The sequence below is a fragment of the Triticum dicoccoides genome, chromosome 4B (assembly GCF_002162155.2).
Source record: "Triticum dicoccoides isolate Atlit2015 ecotype Zavitan chromosome 4B, WEW_v2.0, whole genome shotgun sequence".
NCBI classification, from domain to species: domain Eukaryota; kingdom Viridiplantae; phylum Streptophyta; class Magnoliopsida; order Poales; family Poaceae; genus Triticum; species Triticum dicoccoides.
This window is the reverse complement of record NC_041387.1, coordinates 419,796,929-419,815,629: the sequence shown is the minus strand read 5'-3', so window position 1 is coordinate 419,815,629 and position 18,701 is coordinate 419,796,929.

The window sequence follows — 18,701 nt, the reverse complement described above, 5'->3', positions numbered from 1 at the left end:
CGTCCCACCTAACATCTTTCTGGAAAGGCTTTTCAAGCCATTCGTGGTGTAGCAAGGGGAGAGCAGCAACACCAATCCAGATCCGAATACAACCCCAGATTCCGAACACACTGACATCATTGGGGGCTCAGCCATCGAAATCACACCATCGGCCCATCTCATCATGGCAGTCATCGCCCCATGGACCGAACCCTTCTTGGTCTACCTTAATAGGCGAGAGCTTCTTGAGGATCAAAATGAGGCACGCTGCATTGTGCGGTGCTCTAAAGCCTAAAAGGTTCATGAGGGAGAACTCTACAAGAAAAGCGCTACCGGAGTACTTCAAAGATGTATCTCCGAGGAAGAAGGGCGGCAGCTCTTGGCTGAAATTCATGCGGTCTCGGCGGTCACCACGCCGCGGCTCGGGCCCTGGTAAGCAAGTCCTTCCGTACAAGTTTCTACTGGCTAACGGCCCGAGCAGACGCATAGGACCTTGTCCAACATTGCGTCGGATGCCAGCTTTTCGCCAATCAAAGCCATATGCCACCCACCGCTCTAGAAACAATCCCCATTACCTGGCCTTTTGCGGTCTGGGGGCTTGATATGGTCGGACCCCTTAAAGGAGGAAGCCATAAGAAAAAAAATGTTGGTCATGGTGGATAAATTCACTAAGTGGATAGAGGCCAAACCAGTTAAAACAGCCGAAGTCGGGTCAGTGATAGACATTATATCCGCTGTTGTGCACCGTTATGGTGTTCCACACAGCATCATCACCGACAATGGCTCCAATTTTACAACCGATGAGGTGAAAGCCTGGTGCGCTAAACTAGGCATCAAGCTCGACTACGCCTCCGTCTATCACCCACAAACCAATGGTCAAGTCGAACGAGCCAATGGTCTTATTATGAGCGACATCAAACCCAGATTAGTGCGTTCTTTGAAGGAATCAGACAAGCACTGGGTGGAGGAGCTCGACTCTGTACTCTGGGAGCTGTGCACCACGCCCAATCGTTCTACCGGATATACACCTTTCTTCATGGTCTACGGCGCAGAGGCCATGTTGCCCTGCGACATTATTCATGCTCACCTCGAGTGCGCATGTATGAAGAGAGAGAGGCTGAGCTTGATCTGCAGGACAGCTTAGATGCCCTGGAGGAGGAGCGCGATGTCGCAAAAGCCCGTTCCGCATTCTATCAACAACAGGCCCACAGATATCAAAGCAGAGAAGTACGGGCCAAGACTTATAATGTTGGCGAAGTCGTTCTACGCTTGCCGGAGAAGAAAAATGACAAACTCAAGCCCAAATGGGAGGGTCCCTTCATCATTGACGAAGTACTCACCGGAGGAGCGTACCGCCTGCGTGATGCGTCAGACGATCACCTAGAGCCAAACCCGTGGAACGCGGCCAGACTCCAAAGATTCTATGCCTAGCGCCGGACTCTTCGTTCGTCTCCTTTACCCCTTTTTGTTTCCAGTATTTATTTTCCTCTCTTTTCACATTTTTTCCCTTTTAAGCCTTAAAGCTTTTGTGCGGCTAAACCGTGCAACTTCGACGCACACATTCTAAAATATGTACGTCAATTATACTTGAGGGCTTCTCGTACAGAAGCTTGTTATTATTATTATTTTCAGAGCATCAAGCTCACCACATATGTGTCTTTTCCACGTATATACCTTTTCTTCGCCATTATATGCATCAATATGACTTAACTTTTGGCCAAGCTGGGTTGCTTGGCTCCTGTGCTTATGCCCTACGTTCCCGTTAGTTCGGCTAGGGAAAAAAGGGAGCACCTCTGCGATTGTTACTGCCGGGTCATCCGGATGTGTACCTCAGACTGGGTGAAGCCGAAAGCTAGCGTTCTTAAGGGAATATTCGGTCAGCGGACTAAAGATGTTTTTTACTTGTCATATTATGAACCCCCAAATGTTATGTATGTTGTGGGTTTTTTAAACATAGTTCGGACATGCACATTAACGCATGCTTACCCAGGGAAAGGAACCCTTGACGGAACTATTCTCTCTGGAAGATGTTTCTTACGATCAAAAATGTAATATAACATAGCTAGACAGATACTTGTCTGTTCAAGCAACTATGACCCCTACGCCTGGTTTCCATGCGTACCCTGGTATATCTTACCGAGCGGGTATTCAGAAACACTCCACACCTTCGGGTCCAGAGGCTGAAGCGAAAAGGCCTGCCTTGACAATCATTTTACAATCCGTCTAGGGACAAATTTGTCAATTGAGGTACATAGTCACTTGGACTCAAAAACTTCTTCCTCTATGCCATCCAACAGGCTATCTAGCCTACAATCCTGTTGGGAATACTTGGTGGCTACTTGTACCTGGTCATATACCAAACTAACAGGAATTTATTCTCCATTTGACCCTACAGGTCCAACCCGGGCCATGTGATTCCGGTCGATCTTGGTATACCGAGTTTTCACCATTGCCAAGGCCTCTCGCGCACCTTCCCGGCAGGCCGATATCTTCCATAATCGGAAGCGCCGCCGTGCTCCCTTGAATAGTTGTACAAGCCCCTCCATACTTCCTGGAGGGGAGTCGGATGGCCATAAGGCCTTGGCAATACTTTGCATTGTCTGCCGAACATGCTCGTGCATTTGCGACAGCTCTTGTAGCAGATTGTTTAACGACCCGAACACCTCCTCTTCGCGACGGCCCGTCAATATACCTACAGACATAATTACTATCAGTTCTTTTCCTTGTCGAACTATGTAAAGGTAAGTCCGAACACATACTAAATATGCCGCCTCGCAGCCTCCTATTCTCCTTCACGGAGTCAGCCAGCTGGGCCCGCACGTCTTTTAGTTCCATGCCCAACTCGGTGTTGGCATCTTGGAGTTTGTTCTTATCCACCCTGACCTGTGTCAGTATACGTTCGCCCGCGGCCAGTTGCCTTTGGGCTCCTGGACCTCCCGCTCGTGCGACTTCCGGTGCCTCTTCCAGACAATCGGATGACTCTGCCATAAGATTTGCACCTGTATTAATACTCCTGGTATATAATCATGTTTTCTCGATAGAGGGGAACATTACCAGACGCTGCCTTCTTGGATTTCTCCAATTCGGTGGTAGTAGCAGTTAGTTGGGCTTGACACTTCTCCAGCTCTTGAGACAACATGTTGTTCTTCTCTTTGAGCACCTGGGTATATGGAGATCCTTAAATCAGTTGCTTAAACTGCTTCAAGTCTCGGGGGCTACCAGTATATAATTATCAGAATTGTGCAAGTATGAACTTACCCGCATATCTTTCAAATACTGATATGTGGCTCTAGAAAGCCCATCTTGGGCAGCTCGGATGTATGCATCACCCGAGTTGAAGGCATTGAAAGCTTCTTCTGAAAAACCAGGGTCGCGAAGAGCGGCCCGCCGGCGCCGATGATTCATGGCGCTTTCCACTTTGGAGTTTGTGGCGGATACTTTATCTGAATCCTCCACAGAAGGACAATCCGGTGTCACTTCCACGTTAGCCTCGGTCCTCGAGACAGGGTCTGGAATCCGGCTAGTAGAGGCATGGACGGCAGGATCCCCGGACACAGTCCGGCGAATGTTTTTCCTGATAAGACACAACGTATAGTGTCATACTTTAAGATGACAACCACGGAGCATATTTAAAACCATACCTCTTCAATGAAGGCTCGGCCATATCTCTATTTGCCTTCCTTTTCGAAGGCCTGTCCATCGTAGGCGCCGCCTTCTTGCGCATTGCCTCAGGTGCAGTGTGGTGCGCCGATCACCTCCCCTTTTGAGCATAATATAGTGCGGTGGGTAAGGCGGAAAGAGGAAATTCTCTCAAAGGACAAGTCTCCTTATTACTTACATGCAACGGAGGGAGAAGGCTGAGATAGTCAGCAATGATGGCCACTTCGGTGCCATCACAGCTCGCCTGGTAAAACACCCCTTCTCCGAGCTCCACGAATATATCCGGATCCTCTTTGAATCCGGGGTCAAGGTCCCGATTGTGGTCCTCTGGCTGTGGTGCAGGGTTGTGGATCTCCCTGGTGATTTTCCACCATTCCTGTTATAAATGGACGGATTAATATTTATGAAAAAGGGCTCAGGGAGTAAATGGAGTAGAGTAGTGGGATGGAAGCTCACCCAGCTGGGAGGGTTGTACATGGAAAACCCATCTCTGGGCTTAATGCGGATGAACTCCTCTTCCTCCCCTTTGTATAATCTGGACAGTATTTTTGCCAAAGCAGTGGAAGTGTCCGGACCCTTCCGACCGTAGCGGGTGGCATCGTCTTCTCCATTGAAGTGCCACATAGGGTGCCCTCGGTATTGGAGTGGCTGAACCCCTCGCATTATGGATATCACCATAACCTCGACTATTGACAATCCGAATTGAGGAAGCGTCTTTATCTTGCTCATCAATTGGTGGACTTCCATGCTATCTTCCTCCCTAAGGATCTGGGGATGCCAGCTGAGGCGCTTCTTCAATGGAGCACTTGAAAATTCGAGAAGACCCCTTTGGACTGGGTCAGGAAGGGAGACGTCCTCAACATAGAACCATTCGGAACGGCATTCTTCAGATGCCTTCTTCGGCATGCCGGATAGGTATCCGGGCCCGGTGATGTGCCATATCTCGGCTCCACCCACTTGGAATATTGATCCCTCTTGATTATGAGGGAAGAGGCAAAACAACTTCTTCCATAACTTGAAATGGTCCTCACAACCCAGAAATAGCTCGCAAAGAGCAATGTAGCCCGCAATGTGCAGGATAGAGGCGGGAATAAGTTGTGCAGTTGGAGGCCATAGTGCTCCAGGAGCCCTCGGAGGAACAGATGGATTGGAAATCCGACGCCTCTCAACAAGTAGGGAACAAAGCATACTCGTTCCCCCCTGGATGGGTTGGGGAACTTCTCCGCCTGCTCCCCATAGGTCTGAGGTAAACTACTCACGCGTCATCGAAAGGGCAATAGGGTTGACGTAGATGCCCTCCGTGATCGAATCCCCCTCCGGCAGATCGCTGGAAAAGGACCCATGATGGGATCTCACAGGAACAGAAGGTTGCGGCGGTGGAAAAGTATTTTCGTGGCTTGTTCTGAGGGTTTGGGAATATATATGAATTTATAGGCCAAGGAAGGAGGTCGGTGGACTCCCGAGGGGGGCACAAGCCAGGGGGCGCGCCCCTATGGCTTGTCGTCGCCTCGTGGGTCTTCTGGCTTCATCTCCAAGTCTCATAGGTGTCTTCTGGTCCAAGAAAAATCATCGCAAAAGTTTTATTCCGTTTGGACTCCGTTTGATATTCCTTTTCTGCGAAACTCAAAACCAAGGAAAAAACAGAAACTCGCACTGGGCTCTAGGTTAATAGGTTGGTCCCAAAAATAATATAAAATAGCATATTAATGCATACAAAACATCCAAAACAGATAATATAATAGCATGGAACAATCAAAAATTATAGATACGTTGGAGACGTATCACTAACTAGATTGGTTCTTCTTGCAATGGGAGAGGTGCTTAGTTTTGGGTTCAATCTTGCAGTGTACTCACCCTGTGACAAAGTAGGTGTAGCGAGGCACGTATTGTATTGTTGCCATCAAGGGTAAAAAGATGGGGTTTTCATCATATTGCTTGAGTTTATCCCTCTACATCATGTCATCTTACTTAAGGCGTTCCTTCGTTTTTTATGAACTTAATACTCTAGATGCATGCTGGATAGCGGTCGATGTGTGGAGTAGTAGTAGTAGACGCAGGCAGGAGTCGGTCTACTTGACACAGACGTGATGCCTATATTCATAATCGTTGCCTTGGATATCATCATAACTTTGCGCTTTTCTATCAATTACTCAACAGTAATTTGTTCACCCACTGTATTATTTTCTTTCAAGAGAGAAGCCTCTAGTGAAATCTATGGCCCCCGGGTCTATTTTCCATCATATATTTTCAGATCTATAAACCCAAAAACCCAAAACTACCTTGTTGCAATTTATTTGTTTTTACTTTGTTTTACGTTTTAGTAATCTTTTGTACATATCTCTATCAGATCTCATCCTTGTAAGTGACCGTGAAGGGATTAACAACCCCTTTATCGCATTGGATGCAAGTGTTTGATTGTTTGTGCAGGTACATAGACTGGAGACTTGTGTGTACCTCCTACTGGATTGATACCTTGGTTCTCAAACTAAGGGAAATACTTATCTCTACTTTGCTGCATCACCCTTTCCTCTTCATGGGAAAAACCAATGCAAGCTGAAGAAGTAGCACCTCCCTAACTCGATGGCTCCCTCCTTGCTTAGATGCCCTTGCTAGTGCGACCTCTGACGAGGGAATCCCTCACCGGGTAGGCCCATGACGACATAAGGCCCAACTAAGAGCTCATGCAGGCCTAGCCCCATGAATGCAAAGCACTAGCTAAACACCAACAATAGGTGTTGGCGGCCCAGTCCGAGTGGGTACCAGCTGGGGGATCTTCATTAATCGGTTTGCCCATCAGACGAGAGCTTTTTCAATCAGGATGTAATCTATCATATTTCATAGTAATCCAATGGCCAAGAGCATTTAGAGAGGATTTATGCATGGGGTTTCACTACGTAATAAATGTCAAGCATTACAGGCCACTTTCCTAGCTGTTTAAGGTGTTCATTTTCACACATAATGGGTATGGAGCTGCAGGTATTCAATATGCCGTTTTAGCACTTATGGTCGACCTTGGTGCATGACAAACTCTGTATAAGCTTGCTCGGGTTCTGAGCTAAGGGTCTGCAACCATTGTAATTTCATATCTTATGGAAGAACAACTTCCAGAAAGACATGACTAGAGTTTTTACCTCAACCGCGTACAAAGGGCCTGAATCTGTGTACGATCTTGTGTCACCCACCTGTGTCTCGTTAGATCAAGACATGTTTCCTTACCTCTCTTGCTGTCAGATTCTACTCCATGACAACCTCCTCCCTCTGGCGGTAGCCCAACATGCTCCCCGGTTCCTGGCTTCCACTTTATGTTGGGGTTTTGTGGGCATGTCGTGGCCTTGCGTATGCAAATGATGGTGAGAACGGCAAACAATTTCTAGTCTACACGTTTAATGTGATGATTCACATGGGCTGGGAAGCAACACTAGTAGTAATAAATTCGTATTTAGAAAAAACAAATCTAATTTGCATTCTTGTGCACGCCCTCCCTCAATGTGGCATCAATCGAATTTTGCCCATATAGAGAGAGCACATGTATGCATACAGCAATCTTACACATCATTTTGACATCATTATATTTGAATATTTAAAATGATTTATCTCACAACCCATTAATCGGAGTAGTGGTCCGTCTTCAACAACGGGTCTGCCCCGACGTGGGCTTCAAAACAAGATCTCATGTTGACATGTCTTGTTGAATATTTTTATTCTTCACCTGTTGCTAGATTATGTCACCATAGTTGTCATCTAAAATAGGGAACAATTCCGACAAAGATTGTGTGTAGTTACTCGACAGCAATTTTGTATATTTTTAAACGTTGCAGTGTTATGTAGAGTTACATAGAAAGTATTTAGGTGTTAACAATAAGTAAGAAGATGTATGAACCTACACAAGTACCATGAAGCAAGTCGTTTAGTCACACATACCAACATTCAATAATCTGGCAACTAAGTTAATATGATCTGACAACTAAGTGGCTAATAACATGGCAAGTATTTAACAATAATCTGGCTAGTACCGTCAAAAAAGAAGTTGTCGAAACCTGTCAACATGGGATCTAGTTTCGAAGACCCTGCCACGAGAAAGATAACAGTGAAAGATGATCCTCAACTGGGTTAATGGTTTGGGAGATAAAAAATTAACCTCGAATTTGAGCATATCTTTTGTTAATGTGATGCCTATGTGTCATTGTTCCATGCAAGTGACAGGTGAGAATGAGCCACCGTATGTGAAGCATCAATGTGGCGCCTCTATGTAGTGATGTTCATTTATTATTTGCAATTTTCGAGAGCAAGCTCAAGCATGTTGAAGCATGTCCCTTAGATTACCCGTTGTGTGGTGTGGATCTAGTACAATGAGGCTACCAATTTGGACCAGACAATAACAAAAGGATGGAAACCATAATAGGACATGCAAAGCGTTCATGATGAATGGAATCTACCTAGCATATCACTTTTGTAATTTTAAAGGGAAAAGATAGTAATTTTTGAGCAAATAGTGTAATTCATATAAAAAACTAAATGTGGGGTAATTAGTGATAAACTACCAAAACATGGAATAAAAAAATAAAATTCACTCAAATAATGTTAAACTATCAAAATACATCGCTCCACTTTTAGTTAGTAATTATACGTTAGTACTCCACACTAGTTCAAGAATATATGTGTTTGGTGATGATTTCGGGACCCTTCTGAAACTATAAACACCAATAGGTGCGGAAGTATCTTAACTAGATGCATGAAAATCAAACACTAAAACTACTTTTACAATACGCTTTTTCATTAAGAAATAATAGTCATATTTACATTTTAGGTACCACCCTGATGATCAAAATGACAACTCTACCCAAATTGGAGGGGGCTAGTAATTGTTAGATGGGTCAGTCTAGTACTCTTGGTTAGAAGATTTGATGTACATTCCAACCACTTACGTTTGGGTCAAAAACATATATGTGTGTAATAGACATAGTTTGATTGTGCCATGATATTGGAAAATTTGCACGGGGACCGTTGATCTGCATCATGGTTCAGAAACTTGTTTTAGGGGAAATTGTTTGAGAATGAGATGAAAATTCTAAACCATATCAATACGACACAATGTACATGTTTATTTTATACTAATACTTCGTCCAACCTTTCTTCTACATCCATGTTCCTATACGTAGGCTGCATCTTCCTGTCATGTTCAATTCCTTCTTCATTCTTAGACCAGTTCTTCTTTTCCATCATTTTCATCCATTGTTATCATTTATCTTCTTCTTCATCGGTGCACTTCTCTTTCGCATCATCTGTGTTCTTCCATTCAATATTTTGGCCGTGTTGTCTCAATAGGTTTTACGTCCGTTCAATTATCTCAATCTTCTTCATCTCCCTGGTCTCAATTGATCACTTCCTCCTGTTTTGTCCTACCGTAAGTTCACGCCATCCTTCTTCCCATCACAAATTCATGCACTCTTTTAGCGATGCAATTATTTTCATATGCCATCTTGGGCATGTTCCTCCTTCCATTCAATTTTTTGGTCACGGACAACATTATGATTTCATTCTTCCAATCATGATGATTCTTCTGCCATTTGATTTTTAGGGTTTTTTACATCTATGCCCCTGGTTCCTTACCTCTACTCATTCATCCCCATGCTCTTAACTTTTGCTCAGTTTTCCCCACCCCCTTGCCCGAAACCCTCAGAAGAGGTCACAATGGATGTCGCCGTCAGGTCAGTGATTTGACCGTTAACTCTGACGAGTGGGGCCGCGTTGGGCGGTGTCGATGTTCGACCGTTGGCCATGGTTTCGTTGGGCCGTCTCTTGCATTAAACGCATGCGCGTCGCCACGATAGAAGCTTGCTATGCATGCACCCAACAAGCCTGCCTGCATGCGTTGATGTGCACCACCACGATGCGCCGACCGAGCCTACATGCGCCGGCCGAGCTTGCATGCGCTGATGCATTCTGCCATGATGCACTGACCGAGCCGCTTTCGTGCACGCCAGCCTCCATGGATGCAGCGACGGTCGCTGCCGTTGGTTCCTCTCTTCTTGCACGCTTGTCTCCTCGATTTAGAGCATCATTTTTTATGATCAGTTGCCCTTTTTGATCCACTCGCATCTGCACTCGTTTTGCTATGACAAATAAATTGAACAAATATGTTGTGGCTGCATGCACTAGCTAGGTGGCTACATATTTGTGGCTTGTATAAGAAAAGAAGGGTTCATTGTGGCTGCATGCACTGGGTGGTTACTGACAAAGCGAGCTCTCTAAGAAAACAATCAACAAACCTGTAGATAGGGCCAACAAGCCCATAGTATGAGCACATAGTTGAAACTAGGAAGAATTTCATAATAGAATAGATAGAAAACTTAATAATAGAACTTGATAAAAGGGCCAACAAGCCCATAGCATCTCCAACATAGTTCAATTACAACTTAACATAACATAGACTCAAAAAACAGATAGAGGGTTTAGAACCCTATACGCCGCCTTCTCCACCTCGCTCCTCCTCCGGGCGCCCTTCACTGCTCCTCCGGGGCATTGTTGATGGGGTACGGAAGAGTGTGCATGCGCGACGCAGTGGGGAAGATGTTGGTGTACTCTGTGAACATGTTGTGGGTGGTGAAAGCGATGAACTTGCAGCCACACCAAAACACCCGACCGAGGAGGTAGAAAGCGTCGAATGTGTTGGTGAAGTGGGCAAGGAGAGCAACCACCACCACGTTTTGGATGACCTCCTCAACACGGAACATCCTTGGAGATCCCCGCGGGAGGTGGTGGTAGCCGGACGCGAGGAAGAACTCGGTGAAGTTCCTTGCGGTCCTCCACCTTGATATCGCCTACACACGTAGTGTGCGCTCAACATACACGCCAGGAGGGTAGAGCCTCTCCGGTACGGTGGGTGGGAGGTGGTAGGTTGGTCCGGTGTACTGCATGGCTGAGGATGTGCTAGAAGAAGGAGAAGTGGTCGAAGAGCAAGAAGGGCAGATGACAGAGAGGATGGGAGATGGATGAGGGATGGCAGAGGCAGAGGGTGGCTTCAATAGCCGTAGTGCTATGTGTTATTTGGTCGTGGCAATAACGGGGTCAAATGTGAAGTAGCCTGTTTTCAAACCCACCGCAGCATCGGGAGTGTACACGTGTGGGAAACGGTGGTTTGAAAAAGAAGAAGAAAAAGAAGCTAATCGCACACGTGGGAATCCATGGTCATATATATTATATGAACAAAAGGAGACAATTTTTGAATAGTTTGTGGCCATTTTGCATGATAAAAATAAATTTGGCCCTTAAAAATTTGGTCATTTTGCATTTGTATAGAACAAAAAGAACTAAATTTTGCTACGCAATGTCAATTGATTACAAACGATGCAAAAATACAGAGCCAACACGTTCACAAAAAACAAAGCAAACGATGCAAAAAAATGACACAATTCAATGGCCCAACCAGAACTTGGTTTCCTTTTGGGCCCAATAATAACGTTTTTTTTGCGGAGTCAGTGGTGGGCGAGCAGCCGAGCACAACCAATAGTATCGCTTCTCGCGGATTGCCCCATGATCCAACGATGTGGAGCCGTCCTTGTGATCCAACGGCACGGAGCCTGCACGCAGCCAGCCCACCTAATTCCTTCTAGAAGACCAGATCTGAGGGTTGTCGCTTGGCACGAGGGTGTGATCGGACGACTGACGTTGGGATCTAGGGTTAGGCAAAACCCCGCGGGGTTTAGAGGGGTTTTGAGCTGGTCAACGGGGTTTCGAAGGCTTTGACTGAGCATAACTAATTTAAAAAAAATCAAAAAAATATGAAACCTTCGCCATTCATACTAACGAGGAAAAATACTAAACTTGGTCTATGATCATTTTCATGAAAAACCCTAGCTGGCACAATCGAGGTCAAATGAGCACCATTAATTTGTTAAAAATCAAAAAAATATAAAACCCGCGCACAATGTTGTCTTATGTGACATGTTACCAACCAAAAATCATAAACTTGGTCTATGGTCATTTTCATGAGAAAACATTCACACATATGAGCTATCATGTACATGATTTCATAGAGTTCAAGGAGAGGAGGTAGGGTTACCTTCTATTTTTGAATTTTTTTTAAAAAAAAGTAAAAAATCACCAAAGCTTTATTTCAAAGTGAATAAGAAGGATCTGAAGTTAGTTTTCCATTTTCATATTTCAAACGTGTTTTTAATAGTTTTTATATTAAAGCATATGTTTTCAAAAGAAAACATAAAAATATGAAGATTAATTCAAAAAATAGTGAGACTTTGAATCTACACTATGGAAAGTGAATATGTGTTAATAAAAAAACATTTGGCTCATGTGGAGTAGGTCCAAAAAAACTTGATTACAAATGGGTTGTTTACCCTAGCCTAGGAGCTCATTTGGAGCACATTTCTCGAATTCGAATTTATTACTTGTTTGCCAAGGAGCATCTAAATCACTTCTAATTTTGCACACATGATCTCCTACACAAACATAGATGATTTTCCAAGGTTTTACTTGTTTTTGCATTTTCTTGAATACTGTCCAGGTTTGCCAAGGTTTACATGATATCATTTGGAGCATGCATTTGATTTCCTACACAACATGTGTGATCAATGCAGCACCTAAAATCATAGTTCACAACATCTAAACATAACCAACAGACAAACATAACCAACAAATTTAAGGACAAACAAGTATAGATAGCAACCAGATTATTACCATCAACATAGCCAACCATAACCAAAATCATGAAAACTAAATTCAGTTCAACAAACCATAACCAACGAGATTCAGTTCAACAAACCAAAAGTAACCCAATAGATAAACTTCAAGATTCAGTTCACAGCATGACATCAACGATCACATCATGCCGGAGTCAGGGCCTTCGCGAGGGCGACATGCTGCCCCCTAATCATGTAGTCCTCCCCACGAATCGCTACATCCTCCGCATGAGACAGAAGGTGATCGAAGCGGCCATCCCTTGGCTTTGGCTTGGTGGTTCAGTAGGGGCAGTGCCACTTCTTGGTCTTGCGGTTGTAGAAGGAAGCAACTCCCTTGGCCTTGATCTTCACCACCTCCTTGGCTGTGAAGGATGCGACATTGCCCTTGTACACTTCTTATCCAGAATCATACTACAAACATGAATGAGTTACATTAATACATTATAGATTCATCGATACACTATGTCAAAGGAACTAAATGAACAATCTAAATTTCAAGTAGGCTTACCTCATATTCTTCATCATCACTTTCCTCTGGATCATACGGGTCGTACTGGGCCAGCTTCCTCTTTCTACCCCTCCAACCATCATCCTCCTGAACATACAATTACATCCATCACTAGTAAATACGGAAGCCAATTGAAAATTTAGATATGCACACATGATACATTGATCATAGGGCTAATATACTCCAATATACTATGATCATTGTTTTGCATTTTCCATTGTCATGCACACAAATTGAACAACAGACCCAATATAACTACATATTGTGGACAAATTTATATACTAATGAATCAAGGGTTACTTTTGGTTATGACATTCAAATTTATATCGTGATTCATAAGGTAGGATTGTGATTCTAAATATAACTAACTTTTTAATCAATGGATTCCATTTGGGCATATGACATTCAAAACCCCAATCTGAGTATGCATCTGTTCACAACATCTAGCATTTTTGCAACGAATTTATCCAAATCTAAAAATAAATCTAAAAACCCCAATCATTGCAGCACCTAAAATCATAGTTCACAACATCTAGCATTTTTGAAACAAATTTATCCAACAAACCCTAGTCCAAAAACCCCCCATCCCCCCACACCCATACAAAAAACCCCGGCCCATCCGTCAAACCAACTACTCTAACCATCTGAACTACCGTATGAATCACAATCTAACCAATGCAACTAGGGAGCAACTACCTCTACAAGCTAAGAAAGTGCAAATACCTGCTGCTCCACGACAGGTGGCGCATCAGGGGTATCGGGATGGACTGCGCCGCTCGACGATGTCACCTTCTGCAACAATGAGGCGGAGCCCGCCACATCCCCAGCGGTTGCGAGTTTCCTCGCTCCGCCGTGGACGCCGCCCACATCCGCGGTCACGTTCCCTGACCTTGCAGATCCACCACATCTTCGGCCGCTACGTCGGCGTCGCCGCGAGCGTTGGCCATCTGACATATGGAGGCGATGAAGGTGAGGAAGAGGATGCGATGTGGGAGAGCAAGATGTTGCCATGAAGGCAGTGGAGGAGAGCGAGACGACGCCGGTGGGGGAGAGGAAGACGATGCGACAGGGAGGGGATTTGGGGGAAAATGGTAGGGGCGATGGAGGTGGATGCCCCTCTTTATATGATGGGACGTTTTGGGCATGTCCATGGACACGTGCTACCCCACGACCGCGCACGATCGTGGTCTTGCATGCGCCCACATATACGCGGCCCCACTCATCAGTGTTAATGGTCAAATGCATTGACCTAACGGCAACGTCTGTTATAACCTGTTCTGAGGGTTTTGGGAAAGGGAGTGGGGAAAAGTGAGCAAAAGTTAACAGAGTGGGGATGAATGAGTACAGCTAAGGAACCATGGGCACAGAAATAAAAAAAACCCTTGATTTTATTGTTACCCCTAACCTTGTCGATCTTGTTCTCTCAACTTATGTTCTACAAACTTGAACTAGTATAGAACCGGGCTTTGTAGGCTGTTTTTGTACATGGGGGGAGGCGATTGTGAGATTCGCCTCAAATCTTGTGTCGTTAATACACAGAATAACGCAGGCAATTTGTAAAACCGCTTGCGTTGAATCCCATCGCAAGGGGTTTACTTACACAAACCAATATTGAGATTGCCAGAGGCGGCTACTTATCTGTAACCACTTCCAATGCTTCCAGGGCCTGAGGCGCTTTCCCCCATTACTATTTTCTTGGCTACATATTGTATCTATTTTGTTATTAGACCTGCAAATGATATGTACATACAAATACGATCCGTCAACATACAACATTCATTTGCACAAGCACTTAACTTTTCACAACACACATGCATATAATTGGGGTTTCTAGCCAACATGTCTGATGAGTCTTTAGTTCTTTGCCTCTTTAAGTAATATCATGTGGTTCTTTTCTCTGATAAGAATATGGGCCACAAAACATTTCTATGGTTTGTCAGGTATAAACAGAATTTCAGAAGCAATGCTCATTTTTACTAACATAATCTTAAATTATTTCTGCATAGTAATCATTGCACATATATATTAGATGGCATTCCTAAAATGGCACTGGACCAGTTTTTAGAAGAGATGAAATCTGAAAACAATTACATAACTTGGGAAAGTTTTGCTTTTGCCACTCTAGATTTTGCCAATTTTTCTTATGCCACTCTAGATTTTGACATTTCACTTTTGTCACTCTTAGCTTTGGTAATTATCACAATCGCCATTCCATGGAAAAAGAAAAATAATTTTATTTCATTTTTGCCACTCTTAGCTTTTGACAATTGTCACTCCAAATTTTTTGATTTTGCCACTAGAATGACAGTTATGATAATTGTCAAAAACTAAGAGTGGCAAAACTGAAATGTCAAAATCTAGAGTGGCATAAGAAAAATTGGCAAAATCTAGAGTGGCAAAAACAAAATTTCCCAACTTATAAAGCACATGAGGCAAAAATAACTTGATGGTTTTGAGTATCTTGACAACGCCCATCATAGTACAACATTTGTGGCTATAGATCGGTGAGAAAACCTTAATTTGCCCGCTTTTATAAGAAATTTCTCTTGATAATGTTATCAGAATTAGTAATCTTAATATATGATATTCAAATATGGTTTCTTTATAATAATATGGCAACCTATGAACCTCAAAACAGGCTTGCCGATGAATAAGATTTCTTCTATTACAGTCATTTGAGGAGAAGCCAAGACTGTTATTCTAAAACAAATGTAACATCCCAAATTTTCAATTTGGATGTTATACATAGATCATTCACATGCATTTCGTATTTTATTGCATTTTGGTTTTTTTTGTTGTGATCCAAGAAATCTTAAGCAACTCAAGGACCCAAGGAGAGAGTTGGAGGTTTCATAAATTTTTATTTTTGAATTTATTCAAATTTGAAAAGAGGATCAATTTGATTTCAACAAATTCTTTCCAATTATTTCAAATAATAAAAATAATGAGAGAAGATAAAAGGACTTCTTCAAAACAGAGGGGAAATGTTGGAAAAAAATTGGAAGTCAAATTATTTTTATTTGAATTTTATTTGCAATTTTATTCGGTTAAATTAGGAAAAACATGCATTTTTAAAAATTGCATTTAGTATAGAAAAATGTTCACATTGTCCCAAATATTAGGTAGGGATGGTGAAAATTGTTTCTGAAATTTCTAGGATTTTTATTTTATTTTATTAGAATTTTTCATGGTGGCACTATTTAAAAAAAAAGTCACGCATGCCGACTGGGCCGGCCCAGCCGCCAACCGCCATTGTCCCCGTGCCCGCGCCGGACTCCCGCCAGAGTCCGAGCCGCCCCCGCCGCCGCGACCCCCTGCCCAAGTCAGGAATCCGACCCTGGGGCCTTTATAACCGACCCCGCCACCCCGTTTTCGCCACCACTCGCTGCGTCGCCGCCCCGCGAAGCTGCCGACGAAGACCGGTATAAAAACCGCCCGATTTGCCGGTTTTATTTTTAGTTTTTTAATAGTTCGGTTTAGTTAGATCGACTAGTTTATTTTTATTAGATCGGTCATATAGTGAGCGTTCACCCGTTAGAATCTGTTAGCGGACGTTCGTTCGATAGTTTTTTTTCTTTTTCTATTTATTTTCACCCAGGGACCTATCCGTGAATACTTTTATCGTGATTTAGCCCCTGATTTTCAAACTAGCGTGATTTTTAGCTCTTTTATCTAAATTAGATGAAACCAACGCCTAAATCTTCGTAACGATCCCCTCTTTCCAGTAAATCAACTTGAAAATGATTTTGACAATTTAAAATTTAAATTTAGTTCAGATTAGTATTCGGTCTTGTTTCCTTTGTATCTTGAGTTTCGTAGCTCCGTTTGAGTTGATTCTTTTTGCAATCGTAGCTAATCACTTGTACCTACTGTTAAGATCTAATTCACACAAAAATAATGTTGTTAGAATTTTTTATCTGTTTAGTTTAGTTATTTGGTTGTTCCGAGTCTATTTGAATCTTTTCTCGATTTCTCTTTGCATCATTTTCCTAGTTGCTTATGTATGCTATTGTTTGTCTATGCTAGATTTTCCGGAGTCCGAAGCTTGTTACTACGAATCTCTAGAGTTTTCCGATCGTCAGCAAGGCAAGTTACACTTTGATCATACTCTTCTATACCCAGTTTTTACTATGCATTCATTTTGGCCCTCAAATATTTGCATGAGTAGGATTGGGAACATGTGGTTTGGTTGTAGTACTTGAGGTAGGAGCCTAATATCTTCGATCACCCCGGGAATATACGTTATGCTCAGTTATTGCTTAGCCATGCACGTATACGGGGATTGGTTCGTGATACACATGGAAGTTATGAGAGATATTAATTCTTGGATAACATTAAGGTGGCAACTTTAATACACATCTGGGTGGATTGGTTGGGGCACCTGGAGAATCCAGTGCTAGCCCGTTTGGGAAATCCTGGAGTACCAGTGTGATTTTTCCTCGGTTCGCCACCCAGGCTCAAAGGGATCATAGGATACTTCATGCCTAGAAACTTCCGCGTGCAGCCACAAGCCATTATGGACTCTGCCATAGTTGAGTAAGTTGTATGAGCTCTTGAAGAGGTGGACTAGCAGATGTAGGGGAAAGTAGGTGTACCGGTCTACCCAAAGTAGAGAGTTAATGCTTCAGAAAGACCATGTCTCGATCCTCCAATCATGGATGCGGTCGAGTCTTGTGGGGAAAAGTGCGCAACCTTGCAGAGTGTATAAACTAATCATGGTTAGCCGTGTCCTTGGTTATGGACATCTTGAGTATCTAGAAGTGGATATTATTGTTGATCTCATCACTCTTTAATTAACTGAATTGGGTTTAATGATGATACTTGTTTAATGTTGGGATTTGAGTTGGAGAAACCTTATCAAATATTGGTTTAACTTTGTAGTAAATAAAATTTATTCCTTTTGTTGTAGGGAAAAACTAGCTTTATGCAAAACATTAAACTTAGAGCCTCCACTAGCCAAATATGCATGTAGATATAATTTCTTGCATTCATTGCTTTACAGTGTAACTATGCCAGCATATTCAATGTGCTGATCTACACGTCTGCAACGTCTCATGTTGCAGACTTCTCAGACGATGAATAAGGTGTGATAGATCGTTGTCATGCACTCAGCTATGCCATTGGAGTTGATGGACTCATTTACCTTCGAAGCTTCTGCAATTACTTAGTTTAGATGGCCTTCAACCATTTTATTTATGTATCAGATACTCTTTATGAGGACCTCAATGTAATAAGTGTGTGACTGAACTCTGCTATAATTCCTCAAGTACTGTGTGTGTCAGCATTACCGATCCAGGAATGACACTTAAGCACAGAGACTTCGGTCCATTGGGATCGTGATCGCTACAACAAAGCAATCTTCAGAGGTGATGTATGACAAAAGTGATTAGGCCCCATAAGGCACTAGCATTCTAAACAAAAGAAAGAAGAAATATTCTTTGTTGTCTAGTCTTTTTTTACCCTTCTCTTGGTTGCATTTGACATTATTGAGATGCATTGAGTTTGATTTCCAATATTGAAACCCGATAATATACATATACACTGGATATTACTACAAAATACCAAAGCATGGATAGTTGTCGGAGTTGAAATGATATTAGTGATGTTGTTTACAAACGAGTTCCTGTTGTTCAAAGGATTTTCCTAGCTGCGATACTATTTCAGAAAACACTAGCCATGTTGTGTTGATTTGTTATTTCCTACAAAATTTTGCACCCTGTAGTTATCAATAATTTCCACAACATGAAATTGCTTGAAAGATTGGTGTACCGTTATGCTTTTGAGGAATATGAATCGGTCTTTGGAGTTGTGCAATGGAACACGATTATTATCATCAGGCTTGACGAAAGAGTTCCTAG